We start from the raw sequence: 27,122 nt of genomic DNA, 5'->3' as shown, positions 1-27,122 counted from the left end.
CCCTAGGTACACTCGCTAACTGGAAGTGGGCTCACTAAAACATCAAAATTTATATTGTCCCATATATTTTGCTTATTTATAAAAAATGGGGTTATGAAGGCAATAGCAAGGGTCTTTAGTTTCTGGCTGCAAGAACCTGAGCAGGCCTGCTGTGGATAGGTGCTAGAGCAGTGTAGGGGTGGAGAGATAAGTGGATTTGCTCACCTGGAAAGCTCTAATGTGGGGTGATCTATTGACAACAAGCGAGGCAGAAGTCTCCTTGGGGCATGACTTTCATTCCAACAATGGGAATTTAGATTCATAACATAAGGAGATAAAATTTCTGATCACTGATGTAACTGCTTGGCACAAATCTTAACACAGGCAATCTCAGAATGGGAAGGAAAGTAGTGTGTGTGCATGCATGTATGTGTGTGGGTGTGTGTGTGTTTGTGTGTATGAAAGAGAGAGGGGAAAGGAGTAGAGAAGAAAAAAGGAGGAAACGAAGGTAGGGAGGAAGGCAGGAGTATAAATAGATGGGAAGGAGAGAGAAAACAAACTGCGTCATCAGGGTTCTTGAAGAGCAAAAGGAACGTGCCATATGTGCAAAGTCTGGGAATAATTTTCTTCAGTTATGTCACAGCCAATGAGCATCATGGTTTCCACCTGAAGATCATGCTCAGGCTAGTCAAAGGATACATTTTTATAGCTGCAGATTAGGATGATGATTACTATTGCCATAGCCACATTCTTGCATAGAACCTGAATATTTTAAGATGGATTATTTTTCCAAACACACACATTTCAACCTTATATGATACCCAAACTAAGCCCAGCATAGATACTTAAATGATGTTTTATAGACATAAAAAGACATTCTTCAGGGAAAACATTGAGCACTTCATTTACTGCTTTCAGATCTCTGGATGTTAACCACACCCCCGTGTCATGTAGAACTGAGGGATGTGGTGCACTATATTCTTTGCATTTCTGGGAATAATCGACCACAGAAATTGAAACTTGGTGTGAAGGATGTAATTTTCTCATTAGAAATGTAAGCATCATTTCATGTTTTATTTAAATCTCCATTTTAAGAAAGATCCTAAGGTGTTTCATGTCAGTGACATAAGGCAGGCCCCACACTGGGTGTTGTTTTTTTTTTTTTTTTTTTTTTTTTTTTTTTTTTTTTTGTGGTCCATAATGTGATTCTGAAATAAAAGTGACAATTTTTAACACTGCATATGTTCAAAGACCTCTGCCAAGAAGGGGAAAAAATAGCCTTGGCACCAGAAGCTAAAGTGTGACGGTTCCTTGTGATCCATAATGAGGAAACAAGGGGCCATGTCCCTGATCTTGTCAAATTAGCACAAGGATAGCATATGAACCTTTCAAGAGGCTGAACATACATTTCTTCAATGGATTCCCAATTCTGTTTTCTGGAGTAGACAAATATGTTTACCTTTTCATTATTCTGTGGCTGTGTGTCTGATTGTTGGGAGGCCGGAGAGGGTGAGAGTGTAACTGCTTCTACTCAGTAGGAACCAATATCATTACCTCAAAAGGCACCAAGTATGAGCTGGAAACTATTTTTTTTTTTTTTTTGCTTTTTATGACAAAGCGTTTGCCTATTTATTTTAAAAATTGTTTTATTTGAGTATACTTGACATACAATGTTATGTTAGTTTCAGGTATACAACATAGTGATTCAAGTTCTCTTTATGTTCTGCTGTACTCGGCACAAGTGTGGCTACAATCTGCCACCATAAAATGCTATTAAAATATCATTGACTATATTTCCTATGTTGTGACTTTTATTCTTGTGACTTATTCATTTCATAACTGGAAGCCTGTCTCTCCCATTCTCCGTCATCCATTTTGCCCATCCCCTTCCCCCATTCCCTTTGGCAACCATTAGTTTGTTCTCTGTACTTATAGGTCTGATTCTGCCTTTTGTTTCTTTATTCATTTGTTTTGTTTTTTAGATTCCACTTATGAATGAAATCATGTGGTATTTTCCTTTCTCAGTCTGACTTACTTCACTTAGGATAATACTATCTAGGTCCACCATGCTGTCACAAATGGCAAGAGCTCATCCTTTTTATGGTTGTGTAATATTCCATATTATATTTTATATATATATATATAAAATAATAAAATATATGTATATTATAAAATATATAAAAATATATAATATATAAACATATAACATAAATATAAATTATAAATTTATAAATATAAATTTATAAATTATATAAATATAAATATATATAAATACATAATGATATATATATATAATAACTGAAATCTTCTTTATCCACTTATCTATTGATGGATATGTGGGTTTCTTCCATATCTTGGCATTTGTAAATAATTTTATAATATATTGTAAATATTTCTACAATAAACATAAGGGTACATATATCTTTTCAAGTTAGTGTTTTTGTTTTCTTTGGGTAAATACCCAGTAGTGGAATTATTGGATCATATAGTATTTGTATTTTCAATTTTTTTTAGGAATCTCCATATGCTTTTCCACAGTGGTTGCACCAATTTACACTCCCACCAACAGGGTATGAGGGTTCCTTTTCTTCCCCACATCCTCACCAACAGTTTTTTTCTGTGTTTTTGATTTTAGCCATTCTGACAGCTGTGAGGTGGTACCTCATTGTGGTTTTGATTTGTATTTCCTTGTTGATGAGTGATGTTGACCATCTTTTCATGTGACTTTTGGTCATTTGTATGTCTTCTTTGGAAAAATGTCTAGTCAGGTCCTCTGCTCATTTTTAATCAGATTATTTGTTGGGGGTGATGGTGTTGAGTCATAGAAGTTCTTTAAATATTTTGGCTATTAATCTCTTATCAGATATATCATTTGCAAATATCTTCTCTCATTCAGTATACTGCCTTTTTGTTTTGTTGATTGTTTCCTTCACTTTGCAAAAAAACTTTTTATTTTGATGTAGTCTCAATAGTTTATTTTTGCTTTTGATTCCGTTGCCTTATGAGACATATTTAGAAAAATGTTGCTATAGCCAACACCAAAAAAATTACTGTGTATGTTCTCTTCTAGGATTTATATGGTTTCAGGTCTTACTTTAAATCTTTACTCCATTTTGGGTTTATTTTATTATTATTATTTTTTTTTTTTTTGGTCTGGTGTTCCATTTTCATTCTTTTACATGTAGCTGTCCAGTTTTCCCAGCACCATTTGCTTAAAAGACTGTCTTTTCCCCATTGTACAGCCTTTCCTCCTTTGTCATGGATTAATTGACCATGTAAGTGTGGGTTTATTTCTGGACTTTCTATTCTGTTCCGCCGATCTATGTGTCTAGTTTTGTGCCTGTACCATACTATTTTGATTACAACAGCTTTGTAGTACATCTTGAAATCTGGAATTGTGATACCTCCAGCTTTGTTTTTCTTTCTCAAACCGCTTAGCACAAGAAGTTTTGTTCTCTGGCTACTACTATCAGTTGACCTTAAGGTCCAGAGCTCACTGGATAAAGTCTGGGACCATAGCGACAAGTTGCAGAGTAGGTCATCTGTGTCAATGCAGCACTGCCACATACACGCAACATCTCATGATGCCCTGCCACATCTGTAGGCACAACACTTAAGATGACAAACAGCAATAGCACAGGTGTCAAGTTTCCCTCAGAAGGCACAGCATTAAAAATTTACATGACAAGTAGATGATATTTAACATTTTGTACAACAATCTGTTTGTGCTAAAAGCACAGTTAAAAATATTATGTTAGTCAAAGGCCCAAACTCTGCATGCAATGACAGAAAATTTCTACCTTCCTCCTGAAGAGAAGAAAACTGATTTTGGTTTTAAAAATGCAGAGCTAGGGTTCTTCCCTGCCAAGGTATCTAAGTCACACCAGTAGCCCACTGAGGGCCTTGCAAGATGAAGCCAAGACTCCTCCATTGAATTGTTCTCACCTTAGAACAAAAGGGTCTGTTTGTGGAGGAGGGGGCTGTACTGTCAGCATGAGGAGGGAGATTAGGAACTTCCCATGGAGTGGCTGAATGGGAAAGACTTCTGGGAAATGCCATCTTCAAAGATCTGCAGAGATGCAGCTGGGGCCCGGTCTCAGGTGAACCACAGCCTCCCCTCTGTATGTCTATAGCTACCATAGTTTTAATTAGAGCCTCCCAGAATGCTATGCTTCTCCCCATCACTCCTGCTTTATCATTGTTGGGGGTAGGAGGTGTTCAGGTTTGTGTCATGCTACAACCGAGGCCTGATTAGTACTTTAGTGTATCCACATTTGAAAGTAACCAGGAAACTCATTCATCTTGCATGTTAGAATCTTCATCTTAGATGCCTCAGCCCCTAAGATGACTTCCTGGAAGACTTAACACAGGTGCTCTGTGTTACGGGATGTCTGCTCCTTTGGGACATTTGAAATCACTGAACGTGACCTCCATAATGGAGAAATAGCTCATACAATATCAGGGCATTTGTAGCTTTTAGAGGGGGAAAGACATCCTATTCTTCTTCTGCTTTCTATGGAAAATATTACAAATACGTGCATTGCCCCAGAGACCAATAGTCAGATGCCATATGAGTCCCTGGGGTGGAACAATAGAATAGGCACTGTAAAAAACATTTCTTAGGCTAACTTCCAGATATAAAAGGGATGCCTCAGAGCTGTGGAGTGGGAAAATTCCTATTTCACAAGGAATATGATATTTTTAGACTGCATAAAAAATGAGGAATGCATGAAACTGCAGATGATAACGTGGAGCAGGCACCCCAAGTTGAGAGTGTGGGCCACATTTCCGCTGCTCATTTCCCTAATGGCCCCTTATTTTGCTCGCTTGTCTCTGCAATAAAGTTTCTACTTGAGAAAAATGGGTACTTATGGAAAGGTTATCATGCCACATGCTGTCATTTGATTTATAGTGAACTCTGATATTCTTTTCTTTTGATTTTCTGAACCAGGAGTTCTTAATTCTTAATTTTGCCAAAAAATGCCAGTGAGTAATCTTCATTCCTTGCCCACCTCCCACTTGATTCCTGGATTTCTCTGCCACATGCCTTATCTCTCTTCAGTCATGATTTCCATTTCTTTGTATTTCTGTTTTGTAAGATAATTAAACTCTGGTTTTCTGAGAACAAGAATTCAAGGCTTAGCAGTGAATATTCTTTTTTGTTTTACAATTTTTCAATAAGAATTCATTATATTTTTCAGTTCTGGTAAATCATTTTTGTGCCCCAGTTACTTCCTCTGGAGGATTTTCCTTCCTTTTTTCATTAAAGCACTGCTCTATCTCTTCCTCTAGAGTCTATTGTGCTATTTGTTCAGCTGGGCTCCCTCATGTCCCTGAGTCCCCCTAAACATGTGGTGACGATAGCATCCTCACAGTTCAACCTTTGGGCAAATGAAACAAGTCAATGGTGGGTGACAGAACATGTTTTCCCTAGTCTTGTCTACTGGGGCCAAGTGCTCCAGAAAAGCCTCTCTGGATGTGGAAATGTCCAGTCATACAAGCTGGGCATGATTTGCGTAATGAAAGGAATCAAATCAACTGTTGTTGAAAAAAAAAGAAAAGAAGTATCCCTTCCTAATGGTTTAGAAACAGAGGGTAAGTAAATGGTAAAATGCGAAGGCTCACTAATTACATGACAACATCAATTATCAATGATCAAAAATCATGAAGATATGCACCATTGAATCATATACTTATCTGACTGAGAGAAGTATGGCCACTGATAGAAGTCACATTTACACGGATTCCCAACTTTTTTAAAGGAAAATTTTAAGGGACATAACCAGATGAAAGGTCCAGAAGTTGCAACTTAACACCCTGACCTCAACCCTAGCTTTGCCCCAAGGAGGGACCCAGTCGTAATGGGGCATATTAAGCTGGTGAATGGGTAATGAAGATAATGGACAAAAAAAAAAAATCAATGAAACATAGACATGAGAGCGATTGAGAGAGTATGTAAATGAACTCCCTTGCTTATTGTTGGATTTATAGTCTGTAGTTCTGGTTACTCATGAGACCCTGCTATAGTTCTAGCCCTTGAATTTCAAGACTTTTTTTTTTTTATCATTCATTTATATAATATATATTCCTTTACATAATATAGCTTGAATGTTTTTCTACTTCTTGTAGCTAATCTCAAACTAAGAGCAAAACCCAAGTTAAAATTATGATAATCTGATCACTTTTACCTTGCCTTTCTGTCTGACTTCTTTCCTGAGCTTCAGGCTCAAGTAACCACCTTTCTATTTGAAATCTTCATTCTGTAACTCAAATCACCTCAAACTTAACTGTCTGCAACATCATTATTGTTTCCTTTATGTTTTTTATATCAGCATGCTCCTCTACCAAGTTTCTTAGTAAATGTACCAAAATTTACCAGGAGCTTAGGTCAAAAGCCTAGATGCTATTTTTGACTCTTCTGTTTTCCTCATATACCACACATGATTTACTGCTATGATAGACACTACTACTGTTCATTGATATCCGGTTGCCTCTCTTCTGAATATTGGAGAGGACTTCATTTCCTTGTCCCCTGGGTGCCTTGTTCTGGACAGTGAAATGTGAGAAAAAGTTATATGCATCATTCCTTTGCAGAAGCATTTAAGAGCTATTACTTGATTGTCTATCTTTTCCTGTTATGTGATAGATGATATTTCACATGGTAGAGTGTCTGTCAGCCTGGGTTCTTGACTAAGCGAGAGCCCTCTGCTGACTCAAGACATACAAATAGCATGAGCAAAAATAAACCTTTGCTGTTTTATGGCACTAAGATTTGGAGGTTGTTTGTAACTGCAGCAGGAGCTATCCTATCTTAAGACAATCCCCAAGTCCTGCTAGCTCTATCGTCAAAACATATTCCAAACCTGATGCTGTTAACTCCTTTTCGGCCATCGCTATATTTCAAAGAATCCTCATTTCTTGCCTGGATTTACTGCAATATCCTCTTCATCAGTCTTCCCTTTTCTATTCTGACATTGTCTCTCAAGTCCTTTCTGGCAGCAGCCAGCCTTTTGTCATTTTAAAGGTGAATCTCATCATGCCACTCCCTGTCCCAAACCTTCAACAACTTCCCATTTGACTTAGAATAAAAATCCAAGTTTCTCCATAAACCATAGCACTCTATGATCTGACTCTTACCTACTTGTCCAAATTTGTTTTCTGCCACTTTTTTTTTTTAATCTCTTTGATCCAACAGCATTGTCTCTATTGTCTCTTACTATTACTTGCAAACAGTAAATTCATTTTCCCACCAGGGTTGTTCTCTTGCTGTTACTTCTATGTGGAATGTTCTACCTCAAGATCTCTCTGTGGCTTGGGTTTCTCCTTTCCATCATACAAATCTTTGTTCCAAGATTATGTCCTCAGAGCCCTCTGTAAATTATCTAAAACCACATCCTCCTATAACTCACTCTCTCATTACCCTGTTTTACTTTATAGAGTACTCTTTGAACTGTCTTGTTCCTTTATTTTTTGAAGTTTCTCTTTCCTAGACTATGTATACCATAAGAGGATGATTTTGCTTTATAGCGTTCTGTCCCTCACATCTAGAAAAATCCTGGTGGTTATTTGTCAAATGAGTGAATTAATGAATAAATACCTTAAACAATCAGGATGTTAAAACAATACTGCAATGAAAAGACAACTGACAGAGAAGTAATATTCTTTCTTTTTTTTTTTAATTTTTTTTAACGTTTATTTATTTTTGAGACAGAGAGAGAGCATGAACAGGGGAGGGTCAGAGAAAGAGGGAGACACAGCATCTGAAACAGGCTCCAGGCTCTGAGCAGTCAGCACAGAGCCTGACGCAAGGCTTGAACTCATGGACCACGAGATCATGACCTGAGCCCAAGTCGGCGGCTTAACCAACTGATCCACCCACGCGCCCCAATAATATTCTTTCTTAAGTCCTTAACCTGTTTGTTTTTTGACAGAGCAAAAAATAAATCAAAATACTGCTATAAAAAAACTTTGTATAGCTTTTATCTATCTCCTACTACTTACAATTCATTTACTAAGTAAAATCTGACTTGTTCAAATTAACATGCTTACATTAGCTAATGCATATTGGAAAAAGAAGCCTTTTATTTATTTATTTAAATTATTTTTAACATTTATTTATTTTTGAGACAGAGAGAGACAGAGCATGAATGGGGGAGGGTCAGAGAGAAGGAGACACGAATCTGAAACAGGCTCCAGGCTCTGAGCTGTCAGCACAGAGCCTGATGCGGGGCTCGAACTCACAGACCGTGAGATCATGACCTGAGCCGAAGTCGGCCGCTTAACCGACTGAGCCACCCAGGCACCCCGAAAAAGAGGCCTTTTAAAAGAGAATTCGCACATTATATGTTTAAGGTCACAGTGGTGATAACTGAGCTGTGTTCCTGAATCTAAACTACTTAAATTTCTATACAACAGACCCAAGAAATGTGCAAGAAAAAGATCTGAAAGCAAAAGAACAGACTCAAAGACAGAGGAAGCTAACGAGGTTTGTCAGGGCACAGACCATTTAAGTGGGAAACACTAACACATTTCCATGAAAAATAACCTGCATAGTTTAACAGAGAAAACCCATCAGTAGGATTTTTCAATGAACTATAAAAATGACCAACAAGTTTCCTCTTCATAATCATCTCCTTGATGACTTTTGTGTGAGTATACATACTTCTCTCACATGCCACCATGACACATGTGAATTTTCATCAGTAGGGAATATCCTTGGATCACTATTTTACTGGAAATATGGATTTGCACCAATACACTAGCTCGATTTGTATTCATGAAACATTCTACACTTTTGCTAAGCAGATGGTCCAGGTGAGGAGCTTTTACCGTAACCAAGAGATATATTAAAAATATCACTTTCAAAGGGACTGAACTTCTCTCCCTGGCCTCAGGATCCCTCCAAGGAGGAATGGCTGTTGGAGTAAGGAGGGCAAAGTCAGACTCTTGGCTTTGTGAGTCTGAAATCCTGAGTATGTCATTTAACCTTTTGATTCTAGATGAGAATCCTATGCTAGATGTTTCATGAGATTGTTGTGAAAATAATACATGTCAAAGAAATGTTTTGTAAACTGGTTATTTTTGGTATTTTTTAAAAAAATTCTGCTTCTTTGAGGTTATTACAGCCATATCTATATCAAATCTGTTATATGTATGTATGCCTTTCAGAGTAAGAGGAAAAGAAAGAACAAGCACGAAAATGGATATGTTTGGCCATGTGGTCTTTACTCCTCCTGGAGAGTAACAATTTCTGAATCTATTTAAAAAATGTTGAAATTACAGCAATTAACAGAAAATTACACTGCTGTTTTTTTTAAATTCACAAAGGCACCAAGAAGCTATCTCCCGTATTATTAGCAAAGGCCCACAGTCTGTCTCCATACTCAAACATTTCCAAATAATCCATGTCCTACCCAAGAAGAAAGCTAAATTCATGGTCTATATAAATGGAACAAAATTCTTTATAAGCACTCACATGAATATCAGAAAAAAATCAGAATAAAAACACACAAAGTTGTGTATTGTATGAAACCTATTTACTGTTACAATATGTTAATTGCCAAAATTTTGAAATCTAAGCCTCCACAGTATCTCTACTTATTGTGTTACTTTGTTGAGTAATTCTCCTGTTCATCACTAAACATATCCTAAAGATTTTATTAAATAAGCAGAATAAGATGCATGATGAATAGTCCAAGAGAAGCAGTTTCATAAAAAATCCTAATCATGAGGATTTAGCTATCAATTATCCATGTGTACTCCAATTTCACACTCAGAAGTTACTTTAGGGGAATGATTAATTATAAATAAAGGACCTCAAGATACCAAAAAATTATCATACACCAGGAATCCCTGTCAACAAAGATAGCTTAACTCCTTAAGGAAAATAGCACAGGACAATCCATCCTGTTCTCTTTTACACACAAAACCCATACTATCTAAAGATGTAAAAATGAGATCATGACCAAATGAGTCTGATCAATTTGTATATATTCACCACCAAAAACAATCAGCATAATCCCTTCATTCAATTAATTACTGGAAAATATTCAACCACCTATGTAACCTCCAGAAAGCATGGTCAGCTAGCTTTGGCTCAATGACTAGGCCTACTTGATATTTATGGAATAAATTTTTCTGCTTTTTTTGAGATTGAGGATCAAATTATACCATTTTCAATGTTTTCTAATTATGTTGTTCCTCCTACCTCGTGATGATTCTTGGCCAGCCATTCCTTAATGGTGCTGAGGGCAACGATGGAAGCAGGCTCATTCGGGAATCCTAAGTGAAGAACAGAATAAAACAAATAAACATAAAAAGATGAAGGCAATAGATAATTCAATGATGGTATGACACTGAATTTTTCTCATTTAAGCAGTATGCAATTCAACCAATTACTACTGATCAAGACAGGTCTCAGTAAGGTACCCATGGATATGAAGCCCATGATCACACATATGACGCATGAAAGGGGCTAGTCCTATGCCAGTCCAGCACTAACAAGAAAAAGGATTTAACTGTCTTTTAAATTCTACAACAGTCAATTAAAAATATATCTACATTTGTTTAAGAGTTTTCAAAGCACTTTCATATAATATTCTCATAAGAGGTGCTCATATAAGGTTTATTACCCTCAATTTATAAACCAAGTAAATATGGCTAGAGAATACATGTACTTGACCCAGGGTCATGGGCCAGCAGGACTCTATCAATGAACTGGCACAAGACAGGACAAACAACTTGCCAAATAGCCATACCACTGAAAGTTATTACCAGAATTCAAAGAAAGTTATTGTCAGAATTCAAAGGCCTTCCTTTTAGGGCCACTGGAAATTATGTTTGAGGGGCGCCTGGGTGGCTCAGTCGGTTAAGCGTACAACTTCAACTCAGGTAATGATCTCACAGTTCGTGGGCTCAAGCCCTGAGTCAGGCTCAGTGCTGACAGCTCAGAGCCTGGAGTCTGCTTTGGATTCTGGGTCTCTCTCTTTCTCTCTCTGCCCCTCCCCCACTTGTGCTCTGTCTCTCTGTGTCTCTCAAAAATAAATAAATGTTAAAAAAAATTATGTTTGAGATTAAGACAACATGAATTGACCTGGTTGTGCACTATGGATTTGATTTTAGAAAGATGGGAAGAAAGACACTTATGTCCTACTGAGCAGCAGCACACATAATCAGAATTTCTAAAACCCATCCAGAATATCTCTTTAGTTTATATAAATCAAATGTACTTCTGAACTTGCAGAATCATCATACATTCTGCCAATAAAATATATGTGAAGGAATAACCTTACAAATTCTATATTTATGGGGAAAAAAGAAGAAAAGACGAAGTGACTATTCCTTTGAAACTACTTTCTTTAAGTTTACTATTGGCTTCCTAATCACCAAATCTCATATAGTCAATCACTCATTCAAATCAGTCTTCATCTTTTCCTGTATCAGATGTGCTTGACTAGTTTTCCATGTTTCATACCTCTTCCCTCCTTGATTTAAAAAAAAAAAAATACTGTTTTAAAGTATACAACACAGTGGATTTGTATAGTTCCACAAAGTTGTGCAGCTATCACCACCAACTCCAGAATATTTTCATCATCTCCCCACAAGATTCTGTGCCCACTAATAGTCATTCCTCAATATCCCTCTACCCCAGCCCCTGGCAGCTACAAATCTATGTTTTGTCACTATAGATTTGAAAATTCTCCTCCTGGATTTTTCAGCACTGGCTTCTATGATTCCTCTCACCTATTTGAGCTCCTCTAGCTCCTTTTTCTAGGAGCATCCATTAAATGTACGCCATTCCCAACATCTAAAGTCAGCCTTCACCTTAGTCGATATTCTGTGTTAGCCAGCTGCAGCATCATCCACTAACATGCCTTTTAATCAGGGGGCTCCTGTGACATTGTTCTGTGCAGATGCAGAAAGAGAGAGGTATTGCTGAAATGGGGAGATCTGGGATTTAAAAGACCAGTTTTATTGGAAGGCAAATACATATTCCAGTAGTTTATACTAATGGTATAAAACTCATTACACTTTCAGAGAAAATGTATGAAAGAAGAGGAGCAAGAGAGAGATGTTTGTCCGCATTTCCAAGAACAAATGTTGCTTTTCTGATTAGGTTTCTACCTACACACTTTGTAAGAGAGTGCATTAGGAAAGGGGACAAAATAAAGCAGGGCCAAGCTCCACTTGACCGTCATATGAGAGAGAGAACCACTGTCATAGGAAAAATGTGCACAACTTTTTATTTTTTTATTTTTTTAACACTTATTTATTTTTGAGACACAGAGAGACAGAGCATGAACAGGGGAGGGGCAGAAAGAGAGGGAGACACAGAATCTGAAATGGGCTCCAGGCTCTGAGCTGTCAGCACAGAGCCCGACGCGGGGCTCGGACTCACAAACCATGAGATCATGACCTGAGCTGAAGTCGGACGCTTAACCGACTGAGCCACCCAGGCACCCCATAACTTTTTAAACTTTGTAAATTCATCTGTGACATTTGGGATTGTGAATTTGTTTTGAACTGTTTCATCTATTTACATTTTCCTTAAATGAAGGTTTCAAAATATAAAACCCTTAAAATAAAACCTGTTAGTTAGCTCGTTCATTAAGCAAATTATTGAACCAGAAAAGAGAAGATATATAGACATGTTTAATGAGCCCCTGTCCTCTAAAACCCAAAGTCAGAGGGAGGAAATAAATAAGAGGCATGCATGCGAATGAATCAGGGATGTGGGGACACAGACAAAGGGAGCTAAGCAAGAAAGAGGAGGCTTTCTAGGAAGTGATAGAATGTTTGGGGAAGAGAACAATAAAGCAGGGAGCTGAGGAGACACTGTCCTCAGAAGTATGTGTGAGCAAGTAGGAATTAATGGAAAAGGTAAGAGAAGTGATGAGAGGTAGAAAGAAAAGGAGTCCCTGTGGACTGCAAGGAAAAAGCAAGAGGCTGGGATGGGCATTTGTGGTTAGGGGTTAACTACAGGTGGCTTTTCTAGTTTACCTTACCCCCACCTCCCCTCTGAGTTTAACATCTGCATTTGTAATCACCTGGATACCTCCCCTTGATGCACTCCATAACCAGAAGTGTAATGTGTATTCTTCCACGAAATGAACTTCTTCCAGTATTTCTGGTTTCTGCTCATGGATATCTCTCTCCTAGACACTGCTTCAGTATTTGACTGTTTCCCCAGCTGGTAACTGAGTCCTCTGAAATATTTTATACCACTTCCTTTCCTTCTTTGCCATCTGATCTCATTCAAAGAACAATCAGTCCTCACTTTGATTACTGTAGTTGACTCATAATTGTGCCTCTTTGGTCATTCCCCTGCTTCTCCATTCTGTTGAGCACACCACTTCTAAGTGATTCTTCCTAAAGTATAGTTACCACAACATTACACAAAGCAATGGTGACCTTGGGGACTCTCCAGCAACTACAGAGTGAACTTTAGCTCCTTAGCTGGGCATGATACACCACAAGGAGCCTTTCTAGACTTGGGTCTTAGTTTTTCCTATTTATTCTCCTCCCATGAAATTCTTCTCCAACTTTTTGATGTGTTTAAGAAGTACTTAAATCATAAGATTATAGGGCTATATAAAGCTAATAAATACTGTAATCATGCTCAGTTGCAATGGCCGTCAGCATTAACCTTTAGAAGACGTAAGTCCCCACAGAGAAATTATAAAAATTCTCATAGAACCATGGCAACTACAGTCAGTTCCCAATTATATGTGACCTCCTGGTCACTTTCCCACAGCTATCAAAGCCTCTGGCACTGAGCTATGGTTTTCATCTGTATCTCAAGGCTTGCCATAACCGTGGGTGACTTCAGTGTCCAATAAGATGACCCACCTGGCCTGCCAGTTACTTGACCTGGTCATTTTTGACAACCACCTCCACTCCACCGCCTCCCTAGATCACACCCTGCTCCTTGAAGCAACATTTTTATTCCCAAATTACTAATTTAAGCATGCTCTCTCAAAACTTGTTCTATCTTTAGTTTGTTCTGCTACCTTCCAAGGGATGTCCTTTATAAGCCCTTGAAGCCCAAACTAGTGCTCATATTTCCTGCCTGAATGGCGTGACTCTTTCCTACCTCTCTAGGCTCTTCTCACACTGTATCGCTCGTTGCTTCCTCAACTCCAGCTACACTGACCTTCTTTCTGTTCTTTGAATGTGGCATGTTTGCTTTTGCTCTCTGCCAGAAGGCCTTGCTCATGCTGTATCTTCTTCCTGAAATGACATTTCTCCCTCGTTTCCTAGCTTATTTTAACTTTTATTTGTTCTTTTCCCAGTCATCACTTCTCCAGAGAAGGCTTCTCTGACGACTCCCTATTTGACACTTTCATAACATGATGTACCTTTCCCTGGTGGTACTCATCTTAGCTTCAATTTTACCTTTATTTATGTACATATTTGATTAATAATCCTAGTAGAGTGAAAGCCCTAAGGAGGCAGACATCACATCTGTGTTTTGCTTATCACTGTCTCTCTAAACCATTGCTGGCACCTACAAGATGATCAATAAATGTGTGTTGAATGAGTGAATGGACTGTGGACTTGTGATTCATTGTACTGACAGCAAGAAAGCCAGCACTGGGAGAACAAGGGTGTTTAGCTCTAGAGTCTCAGAGGGTGAAGGGTGCAATGATATATCCACATTATCCTATTTCATCCCTGAGGGGAAACTACTGAGAAGATTCATATGAGAAAACACAGTTCCTAATGGAATGATATCCTGTAATCAATTAAAAATGGAGGGAAATATCAAGACAAATGTCCCTGAAAATATGCCTTCTTTCAGTGGGCATATATCTATACGAGATGAAGTATGGTGTTCAGAGGAAACATCAACAGCACAATTCTTTGTCCACTTAACTGCAAGACTCCAAGGGTTACAAGTAAGACCAATGAATAGACAGGATAGATTTTTGCTCAGGGATGGGCTCCCGATGACAGTAAGGCCTACCTCGGGAGGTCACAATGTATTCTGGTCACCAGAGGGCTTTTGTTCATAAAAGCAGGATGGCCACCCAGAGGGAAGGCTGCAGACAAGCTTTAGATGAATCATTGAATTAAATGACATAGAAAATCTCTTCCAAGTATGAGGGTCAATGAGGCTGAACAAGCCATTAATAATTTAGGGCCAGGCGTGCAGGGAATTATATATGTGTGTGCCCAGGTGTACATAGAATCTGTGCTTCTGTTGGCATTCCAAAGCTTAGTTCCTTATTCATTAGTATAGATTATTAAATTTAACTTCTGTTGTGAATGTTGAAGTTTATTTACAGAATGTGTAAGTGATTTTTTCTTTTTGTTTACTTTTATATTGAAACTACTTGCAAAATATTTACATACACACAAATGTACATACATACATCATACACACATACAACTCTTACCCAAATCAAGATATAAAATATTTCTTTTTTTTTTTTAATTTTTTTTTTCAACGTTTATTTATTTTTGGGACAGAGAGAGACAGAGCATGAACGGGGGAGGGGCAGAGAGAGAGGGAGACACAGAATCGGAAACAGGCTCCAGGCTCTGAGCCATCAGCCCAGAGCCCGACGCGGGGCTCGAACCCACGGACCGTGAGATCGTGACCTGGCTGAAGTCGGACACTTAACCGACTGCGCCACCCAGGCGCCCCAAGATATAAAATATTTCTAGCTCTTCAGAAAACCGCCTCATCCCAAGTCAATATCTACCCCATGAAGAAACTGCTATTCTCTCTTCTACTGTCACAGATTCGTTTTGTCTGTTGTTACGCTTCACATATATAGACATTACAATGTGCACCCCTTTTGGTCCAAATTTTTCAACATTATGCCTGCCTGATTTATTCATGTTGTTACATATAGCAGAAGCTTCTTCTTCTTCTCTGCAGTGTTGTATTCCATTGTATGAATATGCCACAATTTATTTAGCCATTCTACTGTTGATGGACAAGTGGGTTGTTTGAGCTATTAGGAATGAAGTTGCCATGAACATTCTCATAAATGTCATTTGGTGGACATGAGCACTGTTTCTGTTGAGTATATACCTGGAGCTGGGGCTACCAGTTCATCGCTTAAGCAGACATTTAACTCTGGTAGATTCTGCCAATTTTCCAAAGCAGTTTTACCCATTTACACTCCTACCAGAATTAAACCAACACAATATTTACAAATTTTGAACAAGAGAGGTAAAAATTGAAACAGAATATTCAATTTACAATAGTTTTTATCCATGGTACAGCAAATAACTCATTAGACAGATATTTTCCTTTTACTCAGTTATTAAGCAGATATTTCTCTTTTAATCAAATTGCAGAAAGATATAGCAATGAAGATTCACTGAAGGTCCTGCCCAGCCATTGGACTATTCGTTTGATGGAATTGTTAAAAATCTGGAATGTTTTCAACACAATTCGAATGAATCTGGTTTTGACCTTATCATAGACGAAGTTCCTCTCTAGGTTTCATTCTTTTATTCTTTTGCTGTTGTTGATAATTCTCCAATATCTTCAACTTTGTCGATTGCTCTGACACAAAAACTAAATTTGTTTCCCTGACATAAAAAAAAAAAAAAAATACCACTTTCTACAAATTGGTGTTTGTGGTGTGTGTCAGAGCAGAGGTAGGTGGGGTGTTGGGTGAAGCAGGCGAAGGGGATTAAGAGTGCACATCTCGATAAGCGCTGAGTAATGTGTAGAATTTTTGATCATTATATTATACACCTGAAGCTAATATAACACTGTGTCGGTTATACTTGAATTAAAGAATAATAAAAATACATAAAATAAAACACATTCTACTGAAAATCTAGCATATTCTACTGAAATAAAAGTAGACATAATTTGCTTTGCCTGTAAAACTACCCTTTTTGCAGGCAGAAGCAATGGATCAGCTTTTGTTTTAAACCTAAAATGACAGTCTGCTTGCAGCTCTGGATCACCCTACCATCGAGGGCATATGGTAATGCCTTAAGTCAGTTATTTCAAAGAAGTTCTTACTGCAAAAAAATATCAAATTGAACATAATTCCAGGTATGATTAACCCATGTGTCCAAATGTCAACCCCCCTCTACCATGTACAGTCTAGCCGGGGCCTCGCTTTCTTGCATTGTCCCTGATATCCCTGTCAAGCCCAGCCATAAGGAGTCACCTCTGCCTTAACTGTGGATGCCTCTCTAGCAGTTGTAAGAATAAGGCAACCTAGATATCAATGCCCAGGCAAAGCTCACAAGCGTAAAAACCATGCACAAGTTCTGGAGTGGTTTTTGCCTCAAAGGGTGTTTAGTCCATAATCTCATCTCACCAAGAAGGGTACTTAGTCCAAAGCTGTGATGAAACACTGGTTGCCATACTAACCATCCTTCAGTGACTAGAAGCACAAGATTAGTACTGAATTGCGATAAATATTCAGAAGTTAGAATCAAGAGTTAAAAAAAATCAAAAGCAAAAACAAAACTTCTCTGGAACTCTGCATGTGAAATTCACATTCAATTTTGAGTTCTCCCTCCTTATCAAGTCTTTAAAGCATGTTGGTACTTTTTTTTCTATTTACACACAAACTCAAGCAAAATACTATGCAGGTCTTAAACATGGGGTGTTCAGCATTGATGCAAATCTCAGACTGTCCCAAATGACAGGGATGTATCACTGGGTTTATTGAAATGTTAACATCAGTTGAACTGAGATTGTCAATGTTGATTATCAATGCAAAATTACACTTTGCTTCAATTTTGAGACAGTATAACCATAACATTTTCCATCTTAGCACAAAAATTCTGGTGTGGGGACCACAGGGACATGAAATAGTATACTTTACAAGCTCAAGTAAAAGGACATGAAGCGTGAGATGAGTTGTCTTTCTCAGAACATTCCTCATGACTATTTCTTGAACGAACACACACACACACCTGCCTTTGGTCAGGAGGAGAGGTAGGGGGATACGGATGGAGGGTGCACCGAGGTGCGGGGCTATGGGGGTATAGGAGTATGGAGTATATGGGTGAGCAAGGGAAAGTATGGGAAATGAATTTATTTTTTAATCTGAAAACAGTTTTTGTCAACCCCTTCCCCCTAGGCCTCCTTCCAAGACATAAAAGCAATTCTGATAGCACGATGAAATCAAATTACTTGAAAGGAATGAGCTGAAGGAGGCTCACCGTTAAGCAATCGCTAGAGCAGCCACTCAGACAATTCTGGCTAAAGGCTGAGTTTCACAAAAGATAAAACAGGTGAAGTAATAAGAGTGACACTGGCCTCAGTGACTGCAGTGAGCACAGCAGCAGAATGCTAAAGAGGGTGTCACTGGCTTTCCTCAGGAGAGCAAAGGGCACCACAGTAGGCAAGAGCGAGACATCCCCAGCCTGTCAGTAAGATGGTGGAGTCTCAGCTGGTGTTGAAAAGGCAGGTTTTTGTAAAATATGCACATATATACATAATATGGCATCTTAACAAGTTCAATAGACATAGCAGATGCTGACAACACCCTATATACATCCCCTTGGCATATGCCATCCTTGCACACTGGCTTGATTTACACCCACTAGCACCAGCAGGCTTTTAACTGAGGGTGTCCATAGTGACACCACAGGTGGGGCAGGTCCAAAGTGTCAGGGAATCAGGACCACCAGCAACATTTCTCAACCCATGATTAATGAGAGATTGTGGATAAATATCCCAGCTCACTCACCCCTCAGGCAAGACAACACTGAGGTGCATGCTTCATACAGTTTCCTCGAGTTGCCTGGTGGGATTACCCACCTGTTGTTCACAGTGGCAAACTGCATTCTTATTGGCTTCTTTCCCTGAAATCATCTCCCCAGTTAACTACTTGAACTCAAACCCTTGCCTCTGAGCCTGATTTGGGGGGAAGCCAAACCACGACTGCAATCAACATGCATTCATGAACTTGAGAAAATGAGGGGTCATGTTTTATCTGATGGCACCCATTCTTCAGACTTTTCTACTTGTAAGGTCTGGCATGTGCACGGTAGATAAATGTTTTATAAATTACTTAATGATATGGAGGAAATAAGTTGGAAGTTGTCAGCATGGAAGCACAATAGTATTTTACTTTGGGGAGGGGGGAGGGTAGAGGTCATATAGGTCAGGCTCACACTGGCATGGAAGCCTGGCCCCACTGGACAGAAATCTTGAAACCACAGTAAACTGTTGCTGCTGCTGCTGCTGCTGCTGCTGTTAACATTTATTGAGTAGTTATTATGTACATGTCACTCTACCTAGCATTTATATGTATTATATTAATTAATCTCCACAACAACCCAATGAAAAGAACAAGGGAGAATAATTAAAGATGAGCTGGTCTATAAATGAACAGTGACTTTAGTGTATTCAGGGAGGCAGTGACCAAAGATGATTAATTTGGTTTTATATTAAAAACTACCAAGAGGTGTGCAAAATGCAGTCTAAGTGTTATGCAAGCATTGGTAGACTCAGTATCAATCACTAATGTGGTTTAAACCAGCATATGCTTGAAGAGGAAGCAAAGATACTGCATGTGGCCATGGGTGGCAAGGGTGGGAGCCTAGGCTGTCCTTAAGAGCCCTGTCACCTCTGGCTTCCACATAAAATTGCCTGAACCTTCAAAACTCCCTTCAAGATGTGTATAGTCTTTCCCATTTTATAGAATGAAAGTGACTCTTAGAGAACCCAAGCAAGGGGCAGGGCCAATACCCAAGCCTGGGTCTGCCTGATTCCACCCATACCCTAGCCGAGTGCCTGCTATTGTTCATCCTCCCACATCTATAGAATGAATGGAATTTACCATGACCCCTCTCCTTCAGAGATTCGCCTCCTGAGGCAACAGTTTCAAACTCCAAGAGAAGGAAATGAAATTGGAGGCACATAGGATGAGAAAGCTTGTTTCAGTGTGCCAAGCACGGGGCCTCATGCCTGGTCACACCCAATAGACCTGGGGTCACTGATGTTTTGCTCTCTTTCTCGGGTGGCAGCACCCAGTCTACCATTTAATGTCTGCATTTCAGAGTATGGATGGGGCCCAAGGAATCCCCTTGGATTGTAGAAAAGCTGGTGGATGGGATGGTACAATTACTCCTCAACATATAGGTACCATCATTCTGGACACAATTGGAACTTAGAAATCTGAAGCTCACTGGCTCACAACAGAACTTCTGTGTATCACACCTCTCTCTGTGGTCCTGCCTTACCCATTATTTTGTTCAGCTTAGCACTGATTTTCCAAGCGAGACCTCTAGGATTGTCATATATACAAGGGAGAAGGAAAATTCTGTACTTCTTATCATTAAACTCTCTCCACACACGTTCTTTCATTTCACTTGACATTATGTGTTCCATAGCAAGTGACACTCCATAAATTCTACTATATTCAGCCTCAGACTTGAGTTACTTGTGCTTTCACCTACTTAAAACATTGTGCAACATGAAGTTTTCCTTTCAAGTTGTCTTTCCTTTGCTCTGCAAAGCGGGTATGAATGAGCTGCACTTTTATGGGACACAAGGTTACAATCTATGCAAGCTTCATCAGTTTCTAAAACTTATGAGCTCCAGCTTCTATTTCTGAGGATATTTTTTAAATCATCTTTTGCCTAAGGAATTATAATAATGACCTAAGAAATGGCTCGTGAAACAAATGCTATTCTATGCAAGCTGTTCCTACTAACTTTGAATAAGTCTCTTGAGAAAGGAGATGAAAGATCTCATAGAATCACCTGGAACAGAAGATTTCTAATATTCTCTTTTAAAAGAACATTTTTCCTACAGGGGCAATCAAGGGAGTTCACCAAGGGTATCACATTTGAGTAGGAAAGATTTATATTGGGATCTACTGAAAAGACAAAAATGAAGTTTCTACTTTTGAACTGGTGGCACCCTGTGGTGCATGGACCTTGTAGCCAATGATCTTTCTAAACATAAAGCACACCATGTCATAGCCATGCTAAGAGATGCCAGTGACTTGCTCCACACTTGTGACCAAAGTCCAAACTCCTCATTTTGGCTTTCCAGAGCAGTTGTGTGGCCCCCCTCATACTCTGAAATGCTTGGTTACCATGAGTACCTCCACTGGAATATAAACTCCATGAGGCAGAGCCCTTATCTTTATTATTCACCTTTTCACCCTCAGTGCTCAGAGCAAAGTATGTGCTCAATAAGGTGTGAAGCTTCCTAGCATCCTGAAATGATTTTATGCCACCTAAAGCCTAGGAAAATCATCTCTCTCACCGGAGGGAAGGAAACAAACTAATTCTGTGCAGCTGTCTTGTGCCTGCTGGGCAAGAACTTCCACAACACATGTGACCTTGGCACAACCTAAAGGCATGGACTTAGGAGAATGAGAACTAGGTCCCTTGGCTTTAGGTCCAAAAAACACCTCTTGGGCTTCTGTGACCTTCAAGCTGGGTCAGAGAACAGGAGCTCCTTAAGAGACACACCATTATAGAGGGTCTCTTAGCTTCAAGTGTCCCTGACTTAGAGGCATGAAACCACGTATGTCCTAAAAAGCTTTTATGTTCCCACCTGCACAGCCAGGTTGCAAGGTTCTCCTGAAGGAGATGCGCTGAATATTTTCATCACAGCTTCCAGCAGCATTAACCATGACACCATAACATGGAAGAAGAGGAGTGAGTCCCCAGAGCCCTGCTTATTGGCTTTTACTCCCCAGTAACTAGCCAAGTTCCCCTGAAGGCCTAAGTTTGCAAACTGCCCTCATAATCCCAGGAATTTCTCTGAAGTTTCTCACTGATCAACTCTCGTGCAATAAACACTGAGCATGGAGAGCCTCTCCTCTTCACATATGAATGTTATGACAGACCTTGGCTGCTACACTCATGTCCTGAGGTCCATCTGAACCAGTCTCCAGATTACAGCATGTGAAGTTTTCTTAGATGGAGCTGATGCAATTGGTGAGAACTCCACTCTATGTTTGATAGAATTTACAAATGGCAGCCACTCTTTTGCTGAGAAACACAGAGATTAATGCAATCTTAGCAACTCAGACTGTGATTAAAAATAACACATTATTTGATATAATTATATAATTTCTATGATCAAAAATATGTCTTTTGATATACTGAAAGCCCACTGGAGTACATCATCCTGAAAATCATTTTCAAAGACACTCTGAAAGATCACAAGTGAGAAATTCTGAAAATTTCTCTGTTGTGATGGAGAACACAGTTTGACGTGGGCAGTAATGTCACCATTAGACTACTGTGTCTCTTTTTGATGGTTTGGATTCTGAATGTGCTAGATTGGATGAGCATATTGAATTCCTCACTCCTCTTTGCCACACCCTCTGGCACCCTTATTTTTCAAAACTATCCTGTAAGTGGAGTATATTTCCCTGTGTCACTGATGTTGAGTCTGGCTATGTGACTTGCTTTGGTCAATGGGATGGGAGCAAATGCGAGACTTTAAGAGCATTCACCGGCATAAAAATGGAATGTTCCAGGTAGCCACTGCCCTTTCAGAATGGCACCTGAAGTGAGGTAGGTGAAACAGACTGACCACTACCAAAAGGCTGGGATCCAGGTCAGTCAGGTCCAGCCCAGCCTCAACCAGTTAAACCCAGCCAATCTGCAGAACTGTGAACAAGAGAATAAATGCCATTTGCTGTTAGCCTTTGGTCTTTCGAGGTCATTTGTAATGCAGAAAAATCTGACTGATACATTGAGCAAAGACTGATATGATTTTTGAAATCCCACTGAGGATGTACGGCACTCAGGAGTGGTTTTTCTTCTTATCTAGGTCTTGGCCAGTTTTGGAAGATGGTTTCACTTGTTGACTGTCCAGAGTAAAAATATTATATATGTAATAAATTGTGCATATTACTGCAAAGAATTCAGAGGCATGGGAATTGTTTCCAGAGAAACCCTGGAATAAGGAAAAGAGAAAACGTTTGCAGTCAAACCTACTAGACATTGCATCCTGCCGTGAAAACGGCAATCTGTGTGAGTATAGCCTGTTCCTTTTTATTCTTTTTAAGATTTTATTCTTAAGTAATGTCTACATCCAATGTGTGGCTCGAACTCACAACACTGAGATCAAGGGTCACATGCTCCACTGACCGAGCCAGGCAGGTGTTTCTACAAAGCATGTTTCTATTCTTTGCCCACCCAGTAATATGGGGATAAGGCTACCCTCTTGCTGTGAAGATTAAATAGAATAAGTCACATACCCTTTGTTCCTCACAGGGCTTATTTAGGTCCCTCTCCCTGCATTTACCTTATTTACTTAAAGGTGTGAGAAAACCAAAAGATGTAAGGAAGCCTAAAGGTACATGAATGCCATTCCTCACCTGAGGCCTGGGAACCCAGCTAGGAGCACCAAACTCTTCAGTATGTCCTAGAGTCAGAACCTCAAGTGAAGGTATGATCAATTGTTTCCCCTGAGAGCCTGGAAATAGATTTACATTACCTATTTTTCCCCAGAATCCCCTCCTAATACTAGAAAATATAATTTTTTGGTAAGAGAAACAAGTAGTAGAAGGAGAGGTATTCACAAAGTGACCTCATTTATAGCTAAACCTCTGAATTGTACCGTACTTACTATAGTCAAGTATCGGCATCCAAAAGACGCTTGCTAGTTAGACTCCCAATCACTACACTGTGGATTTCACAACATCCCAGTGATATGATGAATATGCTTCTGTAACAAATCTAAAATGAATTTGGAGCGGCCTGAGCAATGGCCTCTGATTCATCACAGATATGACCTTTTCTTGTTCTACCTGGAACATTCCCTTCACTGGCTTTTAGATTTCTAAGGTTTACCCAAACATAAGACACCGCTCCTGAAATTGCCCAGAAAAATGTAATTGGAAGTGACGTATGTACTATTTCCCTCAAACAGAAGCCGAGCTCGTTCCTCTTAACCACAGTGAGGTATTTGGGGGAATAGTAAGCATTTGGGGAATGATAGGAGAATGGAAGAGACCAAATAAACCACAGAATTTTAAAGCAGGAAAACTGCATTTTAAAATGCAAATTTCCCACAATGCTCATCATTTGTCAGTCTTAATAATGAATGACAGTATTTCACCAACCATGAGCTCCAGACCAAGTTTGTGGTAGCATAATGAAATCCTAGAAGGGCATATTTCTCATCAAAAATCAACTTGTTCTCTGGCTTGAGCTGTAGTAAGCAGACACAAGATAGCATGAAGTTGTAATGTGCCATAAAAACCTGCCAGGACCAGAAAAGAAGTTTAGGGTGTGCTTTTAGTGTGAATAAATATCCATTTAAATATAAATGTTAAAGATTTATTTTGACGGATCCCTTTAGGAAGTTGGAACTTTTGTGTACACTCAAAGGTATTCCTGAGAGAAAAAATAAAGCAGATGTTTGCACAGTATTTTATGTATGTGACACCTGACATTATTTTTCTTCTTAAAAAGTAGAATGGCGTTCTGGCACACAAGAGGCTTGGAAGTTGTCACTCCCTCCTAACAAGTGATAGGCTGAAGAAACTGAAAAAAAAATCAACAACTTTTCTTAGATCTTTCAGAGAAGTGAGGTCCCAGGGCAAATCACTGTAGAAACAGGCGGGTGAATACAGAGAACCACAATTTCACGGAGCAGCAGCTCTTTGAGCAGAAACGTCCACAGGAACCAGCACAAGGGGAGGGAAACCTAAACTGTAGTTAAAGAACTGTTGGAGCTTGGGGTACACATGTCTTAGAGTTAAAAACTCCAGAGGTGCCTAGCCTTAGGGTGCCCACCCCACTTTTGTAAGTTTTATCTCCAGGAGCTCGACCAGGTTTTCTCACAGTGAATATAAAGAAAACCCTCCCTCATGCCACCTGCAGGGGGACAGGGAAAGGGACTATGGCAATATCTTGGTTTGAGAACATAAATTGTTCTGGAAACACGCTTGTAGTCCAAAACACTTGCATATCAAAGCGAATTTCAAGAACCATTGTCTCGGTTGTGATCATGTGACAGGCGGCATCGTGTACTACTCATATTGCAAGATAACGCTCACTTATCAAGTTAAAATTTTTTAGAAATGTTTGCTCATCTTGCAGAACGCTCGCGGAACAACTTACTTGCAATCCAAGGTTTTACTGTATTTTGAAATAGGCCACACTGTTCTCAACAAGGCTTGCCTTCAGGAGAAACTATGTTACCAGAGCCTAAACTACCTGGGGGAAGGGGAATATTCTAGTCCAGCCAGCTCTAGCCATCCGTCCACATGGGGGAAGGAAAACACCCAACTGTAGCCCATGCTAGTCATCCAATCTCACCTGAAGAGGGAAAGAGGGAAAATAAGAAGCACTTGTGACATTCCCAGTTCAGAGGCATGGGCTCACTAACGACGGAGACCTGAGCAGAGGTCTAGAGCATGTTTCCCCTTCTCCACACCTCACCACCACATTACTAAAGGCCTATTTACTGTAGTTCCATTTACCAAATACACCATGTTCAGCTATCAAGAAAAAAAAATCAAAGCATACTAAAAAGCAAAACTCATAGTTTGAAGAAACTGCCTAAGCATCAGAACCAGATTCAGATAAGGCAGGGATGTTGGAATGATTCATATGCTAAGTATTCTAATGGGTAAAGCACATAGCATACAGATGGGCAATACAGGGAGAGGGACAGAAATTCTAGGAAAGAATCAGAAAGAAGTGCTGGAGATCAAAATCATTATAACAGAAACGAAGGATGCCTTTGATGGGCTCATTAGTAGACTAGACATAGCTGAAGAAAGCACCTGTGAGCTTGAGGATATAGAAAATTTGGAAGTCAATAGAAACTTCCAAAATGGAACAAAAAAAGAGAGAACAGAATATCTAAGAACTGTGCAACAACTACATATGAATAATGGGAATATCAAAAGATAGTATGTGGTACTCTCTATACCTTCCAGTCACTTTTGTTGTGAATCTAAAATTGTTCTAAGAAAGTCAATAAAATAAGATAAAACAAAATAAAATAGCTCTCAGGTTTGACAGATGAGCATTTCCAGCTACTATTTCTGGCATATGTTTTTTAAAGTTCTTTTTTTTTATTTTGAGAGAGAGAGACAGAGAGAGGGAGAGAGCGCGAGCACACACAAGCAGGGCAGGGGCAGAGAGAGAGGAAGAGAGAGAGAATCCTAAGCAGGCTCCACACTGTCAGCACAGAGCCCAATGCGGGGCTGGAACTCATGAACCATGAGATCATGACCAGAGCTGAAACCAAGAGTTGGGCACTTAACCAACTGAACCACCCAGGAGCCCCTTCTGGCATATTTTCTAAATAACAGCTCACCCACCAATGGCTTCAGTGTTTTTTTGGCATTCTAAATTCAAAAGCTCAGTTTAAGAAATGATATTGAGGCAACTGCTGTGTGACAGCAAACATGTAAAATTTCCACTCAAGCACAGAGGCTCCATGATTACTAAGGAATGCTCTATCAGAGACAAAACTTTTTTGTGTGCAATAATGTCAATAACACATTAAAATTACCAAGCACGTTTCATGTACATTAGGAATTTCCTTTATTACTGCCCATTGCACTTCCTGTCACAATTATACACAGACACATTTCTTGTGTTATTACATACAATAATAAATATTGTATTTTCATAAAAAATGTAGAATGTACTACTGATACACACAACACAGGTGAATCCCCAAAATACTACTTTGTATTTTTAATTGTTTTTAATGTTTATTTAGTTTTGAGAGGGAGAGCGGGTGGGGGAGGGGCAGAGAGAGAAGGAGACACAGAATCTGAAGCAGGCTCCACCTGTCAGCTGTCAGCACAGAGCCTCATGCAAGGCTTGAACTCACAAACTGGAAGATCATGACCTGGACCCCAGTCACATGCTTAATCGACTGAGCCACCCAAGCACCCCCCAAAACGGAATTTTGTATGAAGGAAGTCAGACATAAATGTGTACATACTGTCAAGATTCCATTGATACGAAGTTCAAGAACTAGCAAAAATAAGCTGTTAGAAATCTGAATGAGAGTTGTTAAAGGGGGCTGAGATTGACTGAAATGGGTCATGATGGAACTTTCTAGGGTGATAGAAATATTCTACAACTTGACTGGGGAGTTGATTACACACAGGTATTCCCATTTGTTCATATCTTCCCCCCTGACTTAGGAGAAGCTGTTACAGAATTCAAAATGGTCCCATTGCTCAAGATGGGGCACAGGTGTC

At 39.3% G+C, this 27,122-nt stretch overlaps 1 long non-coding RNA gene across 1 annotated transcript in view; it reads right to left on the bottom strand.

Moving 5' to 3' along the window:
- Positions 1 to 10,186: 10,186 nt before the first annotated feature.
- LOC116737977 overlaps positions 10,187 to 27,122 on the bottom strand; it is a 779,757-nt gene continuing 762,821 nt past the window's right edge. The window contains exon 4 of the long non-coding RNA XR_004343383.1: positions 10,187 to 10,260. This is a non-coding gene — a long non-coding RNA (uncharacterized LOC116737977). The remainder of the gene's footprint in view (positions 10,261 to 27,122) is intronic.

Source organism: Lynx canadensis, chromosome A3 (assembly GCF_007474595.2).
Source record: "Lynx canadensis isolate LIC74 chromosome A3, mLynCan4.pri.v2, whole genome shotgun sequence".
Taxonomy (NCBI): domain Eukaryota; kingdom Metazoa; phylum Chordata; class Mammalia; order Carnivora; family Felidae; genus Lynx; species Lynx canadensis.
This window is presented reverse-complemented; position numbering and strand designations above follow the sequence as displayed.